Consider the following 17,304-nt stretch of genomic DNA (forward strand, 5'->3'; position numbering starts at 1 on the left):
AGCCACGAAGGTAGGAAAAGCCCCCAACCGCCCCAAACCTGGCTCCTCCCAGCCCAGCACGGCACCCTCCTCAGTCTGCAGTGCCTCCCATTCAGAACTGGGCAGGGAGGACAGAATCCCTATTAAAAGGGCCAGTGGTTCCAAGCCGGGATCAGGCCCCCTGTCTTCGGTGAACAGGGAGAAATCTCAGATTGGCCGACGGACACCCGCCAGGCACGCAGCGCAGGTGGGGAATGTGAGGGCAGGGTAGGCGGCGACCCCACTGGCCTCTGCACACATCGGAGAGGCGAAGGGCAGGCCGTGGCCCACGGAGCGTCGAGGGGAGAGCAGGCCGGAGGACGTGGGTGCTGCAGGCAGCGGGGTGGGCCTTTGGGCCCGAGGCCCAGCTCCGCCTCTAACTAACCTTACCAAAGCCAGACAGGCCCGCACCAGGTGGCGTCCTCCAAGCCGCACTCGGAAAAGAGCCAGCGAGGAGCGCTGCGACTCTCCTCCACCCACAGAGCAGCTACAGAGGGGCTGCTGCCTGCAGACTTTTATACCCCCCGCTAACGCCACCGCTCATTCCTTCTCTATATTTGGAAAGAGAATGACCGACACCACAAGCTGAGGACCAGCTCCTTCCTCACTTTTTTTTTGTCGTTGCCAAGGGAGAGGTATATATAGAAATGAGCGGGATCCACAACCATTTTCCCATTGGGGAAAGCTGGAGGTTTGAGATGCCTTCCTTTGAACTTGGGCCCGGGGTGTCCTCACTCAGTGTGATGGGACAGCCTCGCTGGGGCTCCTGCCTAACTCCATCCTGCGGGTGCCATGGGCTCAGACATCAGTGTGCAGCCCTGGGCAGGAGGAGGTACTTAGAAATCTTGTCCTGTGGGAAAAGGGAGGAAGCCAAGGACAAAACTACTAAAATCCTCTTGGAGTTTTGAGCAAGACTTTTGTCACAACACAGGGTGGTGTGATGGTAAAACTCGGCCAGAAACAACAACAACAACAACAACGATCCTCTTCCTCCTCCTCCTTTCACTGTGTAACTTTCTATCTCATTAGTATCATTATTAACTGAATCCTTTCTTAAGTGCCAAAAAGACCAACAAGTAAATTAATGATGGGGGAGCTACCCGGCCAGCCAGTATCCACAGCAACAGCTGCTTTAAGGACCTGTTGTTATTGAGATACACTATGGATTAGGAAAGACCAGCTGCTGGCCTGGGTGGGGGGTAGGGGGAAGGCATGGCCTGCAGAGAAACGGGGGGTGATTGGGGGGGGCTGTCTAACAAGTCTGGTTGTTTCTAAGTCAGGGTTGGAAAAATGAAGCTTCCGGAGAAGAATGAAGCTTCTTCCCCTTCTACTTTATGTCTGTTTTTTCCCTATTTTTCCTGACAAATCTTTGGGAGGGTGGCCAGCAGGCACTCTCGTTAATTGGTCATTAATTTTAAAGAGTGTCAGCAGTTCCCACTTGAGAATAAGAGCTGCCCCTCCCAACGCACCCACACCAGGCGTGGATACGGAGGCCACTCGAAGAGGTGTGGGTAGGGCAGGGGGAGCAGGACTGTGGTCCCCAAGGTGCAGGGACATTAATTAAGCACCCACTGTATGCTGGCCCCAATGCAGAGCGCTTCAAGAAGGTACACAAGAAACGGAAGATGCAACCTTTACCCTTAATGGTTTCTAGGATAAACGGTGACTCAATCGTTTTGACATTTAGGGGACTTTAGATCAAAGCGCACATTTACGAAGTGCCTGCTCTGTGAAGGCCAGAAAGGTGAGTGGCCACCAGCGGGGGAGTCAGGAAGTACGGAGCCCGCTCGCTTGCCCCAGCAGCCTGCTGTGGGCTTGCTGCCTGTCACACACCCCCACGCCACCTCCTTGCTCCAGCTGGGACTGAAACCCCCGTCCCTAGAGCCCCTCCTCATCCAAGAAGAGAGCCCGACCCTCCTAAAGGGTGCATCCGTGCTCTGAAGGGGAGCGGTCTGCCTGAGGTCCTGTCCTGCCTGCCCAGTGACCTCAGTCCAAGTCTCTGTGCCATTGGCCAGGCATCTCATTGGAGGCCTGGTCAGGACAGGTGCATGTCACCTGTGGGAGCAGAGGTGTTAGCAAGCCCCACGGGGCTGAGGGACAGTGCGAGGGGCCCTGACCACACCTTGGGCAGTGATGTAGCAGGGTGGCCACGGGACAGGGAGAGGTGCTGGCGGCTCCTTCTTAAACACCTAGAGTCACGGCTGGGAGGGGCTTTGTGGGCAACGGGAAAAGGCTCAGTTTGCTCTTTGCCTTTTGTCACCAGTTAACCCGTCTCTCTGTATAACCATATCCATACCCACCTCCAGGAAGCCGAAAGGATGTTTTTCATACAGGTCTTCCCTGAGTTCGCTGTAAAACAGCCCCAGGTCACATTACTGAGCCCAGCTCCAGCTCTGAAGTGCCAACGGCCTTCCACCCCAGCTTTTCCAAATCACGCAGCCTGTCGTCCTTTCCATCACGCTTCTTCCTCCTGCAGGTATAGAGTGTTCAGCTGGGGGATCTCAGAGGTCGTTTGCTGGTCAGCCTGCTTTTGCATAGGAAGAGCTGGAAGGCAGGAAGGGTAGGAAGCTTGCCCAAGGCCAGAGAAGGAGGGTCAGGGTTAGGCAGAGAGCTCCACTCTCCAGAGGACAGAAATGACAACAATAACTGCCACAGAGAAAAGTTTTAAAACTAGATACCAGGAATCAAAAAGTACGGCCGTCTGGAAAATTATCTGTAGGAGGGAAGAACTGCACGTGCAGCAGCAGCTACGGGCTGTGGAGCTTTGGAGTCAGACAGGCCTGGGTGTGAATCCCACCGCTTGCCCTCTCGTTTACTGTGTGATGGCAGGCATTGTGCCTAACTTCTCTGAGCCTCTGTTTTCTCATCTGTAAAATGGGGATGATACAGCTGCCTCACAGACTAGTTATGTGCATTTGATAGGATATTAAAATGTCAGGCACGCCCTGCCCAGTGCTGTGTTTATAGCACATTGTAGATTTGAAGTTTTCTTCCCTGTCTGAAGGTTTCCATGTGTTACACACGGTACGACTGGTTATATTGATGACATTGAGTAGATCATATTGGATATTTGTTTTAGCGATATGAGGAGGCAGAAGGGACATATATATATGTGTGTGTGTTAAAAAGATTTCCATCCAAAGAGAAAGAAATCTTAAAGAAGAAGACCTCTTGGTGCTTAAATAGGCAGCTTTCAGGGCTAACTGGACCCTCAGCTGGTGTGGAATTCCTCCTCTGATCAGCTGGGGGACAGATGACTTACCAGTGTATTATTAGCCAGCTTTATGGGAAAAGGAGGAGCCCTTGTTCTTTCAGCCATCACCCAGCGAGAACTAATCCCCACAGCCTGGACACAGAGCTGCGTTTATTCCTGGGTGAGCTGGAAGAAAATGTATTGTCTCAAGAATGCAGGCAGCTCCGGAGGCGCTATTTGGAGAGTGGCTGAGTCCCCTCGTCAGAGCCGGCAGCTTGCTCCTGAGCTATTTTCCTCTACTTCTGTTTGATGTCTGATCCACATGTGGACATGGAGCCCCTAGGACAGCGCTCTGTCAGAGCATGACGTCAGCCGCAGGAGCAGATGCCTCCGGGATCAAGTGCCTTCTCCATGTCCCGCTTGAGGGGGATTTGGTGTCAGTGGAAGCAGGGAACTTGGTTATTCTGAGCGAAGACCGTTCCCTGCCAGTGAGGTGAAGGTGGAGGTCCTGAACCAGTGTCCAGAGCCCCAGGTAATAAATAAAGCCGAGAGGGCCCGTAACTCTCCTTTAATTCAATTCAACAAACACCTACATTCCCCACCTTTCTATTAGGAACAAAGTCAAATCTGTAGGTAAGCACAAAGCACAGTGGTGCACATCCAGGGTTAAAATGCAGTTGGAGTTGATGCCAGAGCCACGCTACCGACCACCGCACTAATTATACGAGAGGGCTTCGGGAATGGATGCTTCCAGAATTATGACATGAGCCAGAAGTTTGTGAAGTCGATCAGAGCAAACGTTTTAAAAGGTCAAACCCCAATCTGTGAGTGAAAGGGAGAGCTGGTGCTAAAAGGTGACCAGGAAAAGGGAGGATGCCACACACAGAGAGTCAGAGGAGAAGACTAAAGATGAGAGTGAGAGAAGGTTTGAGAGACAGTTGCTGGCAAGGAAGAGACGAGTCCCATACCTGAGATGGGGCAGCTGTGGCTGCTGTCCGAAGTCTGCAGATGGTTCAGAAGATTGATGGGCCCGTGTGGTTGGGAGCTTGGAGCAACATGATTGAAGCAGGGAAGAATGCTTTGAGAGGGACAGGAGAAGACGGGCGTTCCAAGGAAAGGAGTTTATAAACAGCAGGCATGACCCAGGGCTTTGCCAGGGTATTTGAGGACAGGAAGGAAGAATAACATATGCATCTGAACAATGCCACAGAGAAGGAGGCAAGCAAACTAGTCCACCAGGTGCGTGTGGATGTGGAACGTAAAGATCAAAGATCACCAGGAGGTCACCACTGGGAGGAAGTAGAGAACAAATGGCTCCATAATAATAGAGAACTTGGAAGAAAGGTGGCCAATTTGAGGTGTGGTAGTTGATTAATATTTAAGCCATAACCTTTAAATTGAAGGATAACACTGAATTTTCATTTAAAGTCGTGCTTTTCAAGAGAAACGACCCAAATAAACAAAATAAGAGGAGAAATAACAACCAATACGGCAGAAATACAAAAAAAAAAAAAAAAAAGTAAGAGAATACTATGAACAATTATATGCCAAAAAATTGGACAACCTAGAAATGGGTAAGTTTCTAGAAACATACAGGCTGTCAAAACTGAATCAAGAAGAAATTCAACACACCAACCACCAGAAGTGAAATAGAATCTGTAATTTAAAAAACTCCCTGCAAACAAAAGTCTAGGACTGTACGGCTTCACTGGGGAATTCTACCAAACATACAAGGAAGAACTTATATCGATCCTTCTCAAACTCTTCCAGAAGACTGAAGAGGAGGGAACACTCCCAAAGTCATTTTATGAAGCCGCCATCACCCTGATACAAAACCAGACAAAGACACTACCAAAAAAGAAAATTACAGGACAATTCTTTGATGAAAATAGACGCAAAAATCCTCAACAAAATATTAGCAAACTGAATCCAACAGCACATAAAAGTGATCACGCACCATGATAAAGTTGGATTCATCCTAGGGTCGCAAGGATGGCCCAATATACACAAATCAATGTGATACACCATGTCAACCAAAAAAAAAGACAAAAGCCACATGATCATCTCAATAGATGCAGAAAAAGCATTTGATAAAATTCAACATCCATTCATGGTAAAAACTCTCACCAAAGTGGTTACACAGGGAACAAATCTCAACATAATAAAAACTATTTATGACAAACCCACAGCCAACATGATACTCAATAGTGAAAAGCTGAAAGCCTTCCTGCTAAAATCTGGAACAAGACAAGGATGCCCACTCTGACCACTTCTATTTAACATAGTATTGGAAGTCCTAGCTACAGCAATTAGACAAGAAAAAGAAATAAAAGGTATCCAAATTGGAAGGGAAGAGGTAAAACATGGAGATGACATGGTAACTCTACATAGAAAACCCTAAAGGCTCCACACAAAACTATTAGAACTGATAAACGAATTCAGCAAGGTAGCAGAATACAAGATTAACATACAGAAATCTGTTGCATTTCTTTACACTAACAATGAAGTATCAGAAAGAGAACGTGAAAGCTCCGGTGGAAGATGGCGGAAGAGTAAGACGTGGAGATCACCTTCCTCCCCACAGATACACCAGAAATACATCTACACATGGAACAACTCCTACAGAACACCTACTGAATGCTGGCAGAAGACCTCAGACCTCCCAAAAGGCAAGAAACTCCCCAAGTACCTGGGTAGGGCAAAAGAAAAAAAGAAAAAACAGAGACAAAAGAATAGGCACGGGACCTGCACCAGTGGGAGGGAGCTGTGAAGGAGGAAAGGTTTCCACACACTAGGAAGCCCCTTCGCGGGCAGAGACTGCAGGTGTTAGAGGGGGAAGCTTCGGAGCCGCGGAGGAGAGCGCAGCCACAGGGGTGCGGAGGGCAAAGCGGGGAGATTCCCGCACAGAGGATGGGTGCCGACCAGCCCTCACCAGCCCTAGAGGCTTGTCTGCTCACCCGCCGGGGCGGGCGGGGCTGGGAGCTGAGGCTCGGGCTTCGGTCGGAGCGCATGGAGAGGACTGGGGTTGGCGGTGTGAACACAGCCTGCAGGGCGTTCGTGCACCACGGCTGGCCGGGAGGGAGTCCCGGCAAAAGGTCTGGAGCTGCCGAAAAGGCAAGAGACTTTTTCTTCCCTCTTTGTTTCCTGGTGCGCGAGGAGAGGGGATTAAGAGCGCTGCTTAAAGGAGCTCCAGAGACGGCCGCGAGCTGCGGCTAAAAGCACGGACCCCAGAGACGGGCAGGAGATGCTAAGGCTGCTGCTGCCACCACCAAGGGGCCTGTGTGCGAGCACAGGTCACTATCCACACCTCCCTTCCAGGGAGCCTGTGCAGCCCGCCACTGCCAGGTTCCCGGGATCCAGGGACAACTTCCCTGGGAGAACGCACGGCACGCCTCAGGCTGGTGCAACGTCATGCCGGCCTCTGCCGCCGCAGGCCCGCCCCGCACTCCGTGCCCATCCCTCCACCCGGCCTGAGTGAGCCAGAGCCCCCGAATCAGCAGTTCCTTTAATCCCGTGCTGTCTGAGCGAAAAACAGACGCCCTCTGGCAACCTACACGCAGAGGCGGGGCCAAATCCAAAGCTGAGACCCGGGAGCTGTGAGAACAAAGAAGAGAAAGGGAAATCTCTCCCAGCAGCCTCAGGAGCAGTGGATTAAAGCTCCACAATCAACTTGACGTACCTGCATCTGTGGAATACCTGAATAGACAACGAATCATCCCAAATTGAGGAGGTGGACTTTGGGAGCAAGATTTAGGATTTTTTCCCCTTTTCCTCTTTTTATGTGTATGTGTATGCTTCTGTGTGAGATTTTGTCTGTATAGCTTTGTTTCCACCATTTGTCCTAGGGTTCTATCCGTCCGTTTTTGGTTTTTTTTTTAAATTTTTTTCTTAATCATTAATTTTAATAACTTTTATTTTATTTTATTTTATTTCTTCCTTCCTTCCTCCCTTCCTCCCTTTCTTTCTTTCTTCCTACTTCTACTAATTCTTTCTCTCTACTTTTTCTCCCTTTTATTCTGAGCCGTGTGGATTACAGGCTGTTGGTGCTGCAGCCGGGAGTCAGTGCTGTGCCTCTGAGGTGGGAGAGCCAACTTCACGACACTGGGCAACAAGAGACCTTCCAGCTCCACATAATATCAAATGGTGAAAATCTCCCAGAGATGTCCATCTCAACGCCAGCACCCAGCTTCACTCAACGACCAGCAAGCTACAGTGCTGGACACCCTATGCCAAACAACCAGCAAAACAGGAACACAACCCCACCCATTAGCAGAGAGGCTGCCTAAAATCATAATAAGTCCACAGACACCCCAAAACACACCACCAGACGTGGACCTGCCCACCAGAGAGACAAGATCCAGCCTCATCCACCAGAACACAGGCACTAGTCCCCTCCACCAGGAAGCCTACACAACCCACTGAACCAACCTTAGCCACTGGGGACAGACACTAAAAACAACGGAAACTACGAACCTGCAGCCTGAAAAAAGGAGACCCCAAACACAGTAAGATAAGCAAAATGAGAAGATAGAGAAACACACAGCAGATGAAGGAGCAAGATAAAAACCCACCAGACCTAACAAATGAAGAGGAAACAGGCAGTCTACCTGAAAAAGAATTCAGAGTAATGATAGTAAAGATGATCCAAAATCTTGGAGATAGAATAGAGAAAATGCAAGAAACATTTAACAAGGACCTAGAAGAACTAAAGATGAAACAAACAATGATGAACAACACAATAAAAGTAATGAAAAATACTCTAGATGGGATCAATAGCAGAATAACTGAGGCAGAAGAACAGATAAGTGACCTGGAAGATAAAATAGTGGAAATAACTACTGCAGAGCAGAATAAAGAAAAGAGAATGAAAAGAACTGAGGACAGTCTCAGAGACCTCTGGGACAAAATTAAACACACCAACATTCGAATTATAGGGGTTCCAGAAGAAGAAGAGAAAAAGAAAGGGACTGAGAAAATATTTGAAGAGATTATAGTTGAAAACTTCCCAACTATGGGAAAGGAAATAGTTAATCAAGTCCAGGAAGCACAGAGAGTCCCATACAGGATAAATCCAAGGAGAAATATGACAAGACACATATTAATCAAACTGTCAAAAATTAAATACAAAGAAAGCATATTAAAAGCAGCAAGGGAAAAACAAAAAATAACACACAAGGGAATCCCCATAAGGTTAACAGCTGATCTCTCAGCAGAAACTCTGCAAGGCAGAAGGGAGTGGCAGGACATACTGAAAATGATGAAGGAGAAAAACCTGCAACCAAGATTACTCTACCCAGCAAGGATCTCATTCAGATTTGATGGAGAAATTAAAACCTTTACAGACAAGCAAAAGCTGAGAGAATTCAGCACCACCAAACCAGCTTTACAACAAATGCTAAAGGAACTTCTCTAGGCAAGAAACACAAGAGAAGGAAAAGACCTACAATAACGAACCCAAAACAATATAGAAAATGGGAATAGGAACATACATATCGATAATTACCTTAAATGTAAATGGACTAAATGCTCCCATCAAAAGACACAGATTGGCTGAATGGATACAAAAACAAGACCCATATATATGCTGTCTACAAGAGACCCACTTCAGACCTAGAGACATACAGATTGAAAGTAAGGGGATGGAAAAAGATATTCCATGCAAATGGAAACCAAAAGAAAGCTGGAGTAGCAATTCTCATATCAGACAAAATAGACTTAAAATAAAGACTATTAGAAGAGACAAAGAAGGACACTACATAATGATCAAGGGATCGATCCAAGAAGAAGATATAACAATTATAAATATTTATGCACCCAACATAGGAGCACCTCAATACATAAGGCAAATACTAACAGCCATAAAAGGGAAAATCGACAGTAACACATTCATAGTAGGGGACTTTAACACCCCACTTTCACCAATAGACAGATCATCCAAAATGAAAATAAATAAGGAAACACAAGCTTTAAATGATACATTAAACAAGATAGACTTAATTGATATTTATAGGAAACTCCATCCAAAAACAACAGAATACACATTTTTCTCAAGTGCTCATGGAACATTCTCCAGGATAGATCATATCTTGGGTCACAAATCAAGCCTTGGTAAATTTAAGAAAATTGAAACTGTATCAAGTATCCTTTCTGACCACAACACTATGAGACTAGATATCAATTACAGGAAAAGATCTGTAAAAAATACAAACACATGAAGGCTAAAAAATACACTACTTAATAACGAAGTGATCACTGAAGAAATCAAAGAGGAAATCAAAAAATACCTAGAAACAAATGACAATGGAGACACAACGACCCAAAACCTATGGGATGCAGCAAAAGCAGTTCTAAGAGGGAAGTTTATAGCAATACAATTCTACCTTAAGAAACAGGAAACATCTCGAATAAACAACCTAACCTTGCACCTAAAGCAATTAGAGAAAGAAGAAAAAAAAAATCCAAAGTTAGCGAAAGAAAGAAATCATAGAGATCAGATCAGAAATAAATGAAAAAGAAATGAAGGAAACGATAGCAAAGATCAATAAAACTAAAAGCTGGTTCTTTGACAAGATAAACAAAATTGATAAACCATTAGCCAGACTCATCAAGAAAAAAAGGGAGAAGACTCAAATCAACAGAATTAGAAATGAAAAAGGAGAAGTAACAACTGACACTGCAGAAATACAAAAGATCATGAGAGATTACTACAAGCAACTCTATGCCAATAAAATGGACAACCTGGAAGAAATGGACAAATTCTTAGAAATGCACAACGTGCCAAGACTGAATCAGGGAGAAATAGAAAATATGAACAGACCAATCACAAGCACTGAAACTGAAACTCTGATTAAAAATCTTCCAACAAACAAAAGCCCAGGACCAGATGGCTTCACAGGCGAATTCTATCAAACATTTAGAGAAGAGCTAACACCTATCCTTCTCAAACTCTTCCAAAATATAGCAGAGGGAGGAACACTCCCAAATTCATTCCATAAGGCCACCATCACCTTGATTCCAAAACCAGACAAGGATGTCACAAAGAAAGAAAACTACAGGCCAATATCACTGATGAACATAGATGCAAAAATCCTCAACAAAATACTAGCAAACAGAATCCAACAGCACATTAAAAGGATCATACACCATGATCAAGTGGGGTTTATTCCAGGAATGCAAGGATTCTTCAATATACGCAAATCAATCAACGTGATACACCATATTAACAAATTGAAGGAGAAAAACCATATGATCATCTCAATAGATGCAGAGAAAGCTTTCAACAAAATTAAACACCCATTTATGATAAAAACCCTGCAGAAAGTAGGCACAGAGGGAACTTTCCTCAACATAATAAAGGCCATATATGACAAACCCACAGCCAACATCATCCTCAATGGTGAAAAACTGAAAGCATTTCCACTAAGATCAGGAACAAGACAAGGTTGCCCACTCTCACCACTCTTATTCAACATATTTTTGGAAGTTTTAGCCACAGCAATCAGAAAAGAAAAGGAAATAAAAGGAATCCAAATCAGAAAAGAAGGAGTAAAGCTGTCACTGTTTGCAGATGACATGATACTATACATAGAGAATCCTAAAGATGCTACCAAAAACTACTAGAGCTAATCAATGAATTTGGTAAAGTGGCAGGATACAAAATTAATGCACAGAAATCTCTGGCATTCCTATACACTAATGATGAAAAATCTGAAAGTGAAATCAAGAAAACACTCCCATTTACCACTGCAACAAAAAGAATAAAATATCTAGGAATAAACCTACTTAAGGAGACAAAAGACCTATATGCAGAAAATTATAAGACACCGATGAAAGAAAATAAAGATGATACAAATAGATGGAGAGATATACCATGTTCTTGGATTGGAAGAATCAACATTGTGAAAATGACTCTACTACCCAAAGCAGTCTACAGATTCAATGCAATCCCTATCAAACTACCACTGGCATTTTTCACAAAACTGGAACAAAAAATTTCACAATTTGTATGGAAACACAAAAGACCCCGAATAGCCAAAGCAATCTTGAGAACAAAAAACGGAGCCTGAGGAATCAGGCTCCCTGACTTCAGACTATACTACAAAGCTACAGTAATCAAAACAGTATGGTACTGGCACAAAAACAGAAAGATCAACAGAACAGGATAGAAAGCCCAGAGATAAACCCACGCATATATGGTCACCTTATCTTTGATAAAGGAGGCAGGAATGTACAGTGGAGAAAGGACAGCCTCTTCAATAAGTGGTGCTGGGAAAACAGGACAGGTACACGTAAAAGTATGAGATTAGATCACTCCCTAACACCATCAGCAAAAAATCTAGAAACAATAAATGCTGGAGAGGGTGTGGAGAAAAGGGAAGAGTCTTGCACTGCTTGTGGGAATGTGAATTGGTACAGCCACTATGGAGAACAGTATGGAGATTCCTTAAAAAACTACAAATAGAACTATGATATGACCCAGCAATCCCACTCCTGGGCATATACCCTGAGAAAACCATAATTCAAAAAGAGTCATGTACCAAAATGTTCATTGCAGCTCTATTTACAATAGCCCGGAGATGGAAACAACCTAAGTGCCCATCATCGGATGAATGGATAAAGAAGATGTGGCACATATATACAATGGAGTATTACTCAGCCATAAAAAGAAACGAAATTGAGCTATTTGTAATGAGGTGGATAGACCTAGAGTCTGTCATACAGAGTGAAGTAAGTCAAAATGAGAAAGACCAATACCGTATGCTAACACATATATATATGGAATTTAAGAAAAAAAATGTTATGAAGAACCTAGGGGTAAGACAGGAATAAAGACACATACCTACTAGAGAATCGACTTGAGGATATGGGGAGGGGGAAGGGTGAGCTGTGACAAAACAAGAAAGAGGCATGGACATATATACACTACCAAACGTAAGGTAGATAGCTAGTGGGAAGCAGCTGCATAGCACAGGGAGATCAGCTCGGTGCTTTGTGACTGCCTGGAGGGGTGGGATAGGGAGGGTGGGAGGGAGGGAGATGGAAGAGGGCAGAGATATGGGAACATATGTATATGTATAACTGATTCACTTTGTTATAAAGCAGAAACTAACACACCATTGTAAAGCAATTATACCCCAATAAAGATGTTAAAAAAAAAAAAAAAGAGAATGTGAAAAAAGAATCCCTTTTAAAATTTCATCCAAAAAAAAAATACCTGGGAATAAACCTGACCAAGGAGGTGAAAGTCTTATATGTTGAGAACTATAAAACATTAATAAAGGAAACTAGGGCTTCCCTGGTGGTGCAGTGGTTGAGGGTCCGCCTGCCGATGCAGGGGACACGGGTTCGTGCCCCGGTCTGGGAAGATCCCATGTGCCGCAGAGTGGCTGGGCCCATGAGCCATGGCCCATGAGCCTGCGCATCTGGAGCCTGTGGTCCGCAGCGGGAGAGGCCACAACAGTGAGAGGCCCGCATACCGCAAAAAAAATAAAATAAAAAAAAAATAAAGGAAACTAAAGATGATTCAAAGAAATGGAAAGCTATCCCATGCTCTTGGATTGGAAGAATTAATATTGTTAAAATGGCCATACCACCCAAAGCAATCTATGGATTTATTGTGATCCCTATCTAATTACCCATGACATTTTTCACAGAACTAGAACAAATAATCCTAGTTTATATGGAACCACAAAAGATCCAGAATTGCCAAGGAAATCCTGAGGAAAAAAACAAAGCTGGAGGCATAACCCGCCCAGACTTCAGACAATACTACAAAGCTACAGTAATCAAAATAGTGTGATATTGGCACAAAAACAGATATTTGGATCAATAGAACAGAACAGAGAGCCCAGAAATAAACCCACATACCTAGAGTCGATTAATCTTCGACAAAGGATGCAAGAATACATAATGGAGAAAAGAAAGTCTCTTCAGCAAGTGATACTGGGAAAGCTGGACAGCCACATATAAATCAATGAAGTTAGAACACTGCCTCACACCATATACAAAAATAAACTCAGAATGGCTTAAAGACTTAAATATAAGACATGACACCGTAAAATTCCTAGAAGAGAACATAGGCAAAACATTCTGACATAAACTGTAGCAATGTTTTCTTAGGTCAGTCTCCCAAGGCAAAGGAAATAAAAGCAAAAATAAACAAATGGGACCTAATCAAACTTATAAGCTTTTGCACAGCAAAGGAAACCATAAACAAAAATACAACCTACAGAATGGGAGAAAATATTTGCAAACAATGCAACTGACAAGAGCTTAATTTCCAAAATATGCAAACAGCTCATACAGCTCAATATCAAAAAACAAACAACTGGGGACTTCCTTGGGGGGCAGTGGTTAAGAATCTGCCTGCCAATGCAGGGGACACTGGTTCGATCCCTGGTCCGGGAAGATCCCACATGCCGCGGAGCAACTAAGCCCATGCGCCACAACTACTGAGCCTGTGCTCTAGAACCCGTGAGCCACAACTACTGAACCCGTGTGCCACAACTACTGAGCCCACGTGCCTAGAGCCTATGCTCCTCGATGAGAGAAGCCACTGCAATGAGAAGCCCGTGCACCACAACGAAGAGCAGCCTCCACTCGCTGCAACTCGAGAAAGCCTGCGTGGAGCAACGAAGACCCAACGCAGCCAAAAATAAAAAAACCACACAAACAACCCACCCAATCAAAAAACAGGCAGAGGGCTTCCCTGGTGGCACAGTGGTTGAGAGTCTGCCTGCAGATGCAGGGGACTCGGGTTCGTGCCCCGGTCCGGGAGGATCCCCACATGCCGCGGAATGGCTGGGCCCGTGAGCCATGGCCGCTGGGCCTGCGCGTCCGGAGCCTGTGCTCCGCAATGGGAGAGGTCACGGCAGTGCCCACGTACCGCAAAAAAAAAAAAAAAAAAAAAAACAGGTAGAAAAGCTAAATAGACATTTCTCAAAGAAGACACGAAGATGGCCAACAGGCACATGAAAAGATGCTCAACATCACTAATTATTAGAGAAATGCAACTCAGAGCTACAATAAGGTTATCACCTTGCACCAGTCAGAACTGCCATCATCAAAAAGTCTTCAAATAACAAATGCTGGAGAGGGTGTGGAGAAAAGGGAACTTACACTGTTGGTGGGAATGTAAATTGGTGCAGCCACTATGGAGAACAGTTGGTGGGAATGTAAATTGGTGCAGCCACTATGGAGAACAGTATGGAGGTTCCTTAAAAAACTAAAAATAGAGTTACCATATGATGCAGCAATCCCACTTCTGGACATATATCCAAAAAAGACAAAAACTCTAGTTCAAAAAGATACATGCTTCCCAATGTTCATAGCAGCACTATTTACAATAGCCAAGACATGGAAGCAACCTAAGTGTCCAAAGACAGATGAATGAATAAAGAAGATGTGGTATATATATGCAAAATGGACTATTAGCCATAAAAAAGAATGAAATAATTCCATTTGCATCAAAATGGATGGACCTAGAGATTATCATACTAAGTGAAGTCAGATAAAGACAAATATCATATATCACTTATGTGTGGAATCTAAAAAAAATGATAATACCAATGAACTTATTGACAAAACAGAAAAAGACTCACATACATAGAAAACAAACCTATGATTACCAAAGGGGAAAGGGTGGGGAGGGATAAATTAGGCGTTTGGGATGAACAGATACTCACCACTCTATATAAAATAGATAAATAACAAGGTCCTACAGTATAGTGCAGGGAACTATATTCAATAGCTTGTAATAACTTATAATGGAAAAGAATCTGAAAAAGTATATACATATGTGTGTGTGTAGATCTGAATCACTTTGCTATGTATCTGAAACTAACACAATAAATCAACTATACCTCAATAAAAAATAAATAAAGTTGTGCTTTTCAAATTTGGCTATACCTTAGAATCCCCTGAGGAGCTGTTTAAAAAAATTTGCATAGCCAACTGAAAGATATGACCTCCTATGGAAGAAAAGACTCCATTAGCAACAAATAAGATAAAATACTGAAGAATAAACTTAAGATATGTACAAAACCTTAAAATAATACTGAAAGACAAAAACATAGGTTTTCCTTGCTATTGGATAGGATGATTTAACATCATAAAGATGCCAATTATACCCAGATTAATATATGAATTTAATGTAATCTCAATAAAAATACCAACTTTATTTCTTTCTGGAGCTAAATAGTTAATTCTAAATTTCATACATGCACAATAAAGAAAACCCAGAAAAAAGGAAAGTCACAGGCAGGACATCCTACCAGATATTAACACATACACAATAAAGTCTACATAATGCAGAATGTTGTACTGATGCATGAAGAGACAGACTCACCAGAGGAACATACTAGAAAGGCCAGGAAAAGGACCAAATACATATGGAAATTTGATTCAAAATGAAGGGGGCATCTAAAGTCATCAGGGCAAAGATAGACTCTAGTAAGTGGTAGAGTGACAACTGGATGGCCAGTTGGAAAAAGATAAATTTGGATCCATGCCTCATACCACACACATACCACACATTAAATAACAAATGTATCAGGCCCAAATGTAAAGAAATGAAACAAGTACTAAAAGAAAACATGGGTGAATTCCTTTCTAATCTGGGAGTGGGAGAGGACAACTATGATTCAAAATTCAGAACTGTAAAAAAATAAAGACAACATCATAGCAATTAAAAAGAACTTCATGGCAAAAAAAAAAAAAATCAGAGCAAAAGACAAAATGGCAAATTGGGAGAAAATATCTGTAATTTGCATCACAAAAGGCCAATGTCTTTAATATATAAATAATTCTTAAACATTGAGAAGGATTTAAAAACTCTCAGATGGAAACAAGTGGCAAATAAACAAGCAGAAAACACACAAAAAGATACACAGGTGGTCTTTAAACATGAGAAAAAATGCTTATCATTAAGAGAAATGTATACTGAAACCACACTTTCTCGCTAATTAGAATGGAACAAATCCAAATGCTGGGCAAAACATTCTGTTGGCAAAGCTGTGATGAAACACACACTCTCATGCTTTCCTAGTGGGTGAAAAATTCCATAGCAACTGCTATGGAGGGGAATTCAGAAAAAACTAATTAAATATGCGATTTCCCTTTGACCCAGCAAAACCACTTCTAGGAGTCAACCCCTAAGATGTAAGTCCACAAATACTAAAACGCTGTAAGTGCCAGGTTATTTATAGTGGCACTATCATAATAGCAAAAGATTGAAAGTAGCCCAAGTATTGAGCAATAGAAAACTTATTGAATACATTATGCTCTACCCCTATGACAGAATATGTGGCTATATGGTGAGCCTGCCATGAAAAAGAATTAGAATGATCTCTAAAAGCTGAGATGGAGTCATTTCTAGGGTATATTGTTTGTAAAAAAAAGAAAGGCCCAGAACAGTGTATACAGAATGCTAACTTCCGTGTAAGAAAGAAGATATAAGAATATCTATACATATTGGCTCATTTTTGAAAAAAGAAACATAAGAAAGGTAAACCAGAAACTAAGCAAATGGTTCCCCATAGAGAGTGAATGCCTTCTTACACGGTTTTGACTTTTGAACCATGTAAATAGCTGATTCAAAAATAAATTTTAAGAAAAAGGAAGGAAAAAAGCAATTCCTAAAATTAAATTTTAAAAAGCACAAATAAACCTAATGCATATCAAATTAATAATATAACGACACTTAGAAAAGAGTTAATTCTTGTGAATTTTGAAAAGTACCCTGTACATTCTTCATGAGATGTATTCAAAGCGGAGAGAGAAGTACAAAGAAATTGGGAACCTTTCCCAGTAGGTTAATTATTAGTTGTACTCTGGATTAAAATGTGAAACAACTTATATATTTTTAGATAGTGCAAATAAATAAATTCATCTTACAAGAACCAAAATTTTCACTCTAAGAGAAAAAAAGACACAAGTATAAAATAAAAGAGAGTTAGAAAAACCCCATAATGTTAATTTGAACTGGACCTGTTTATTTGAATCAGCTTGAGCATCTGAAAGAATGACTGTATTTAAATATCAACACATTGAATAAGGAATAATTTGTGAGTCCTAAGGTGAGACAGGGTCGGGAG

This window comes from Leucopleurus acutus, assembly GCF_964270905.1.
Source record: "Leucopleurus acutus genome assembly, chromosome: 19".
Lineage (NCBI taxonomy): Eukaryota > Metazoa > Chordata > Mammalia > Artiodactyla > Delphinidae > Leucopleurus > Leucopleurus acutus.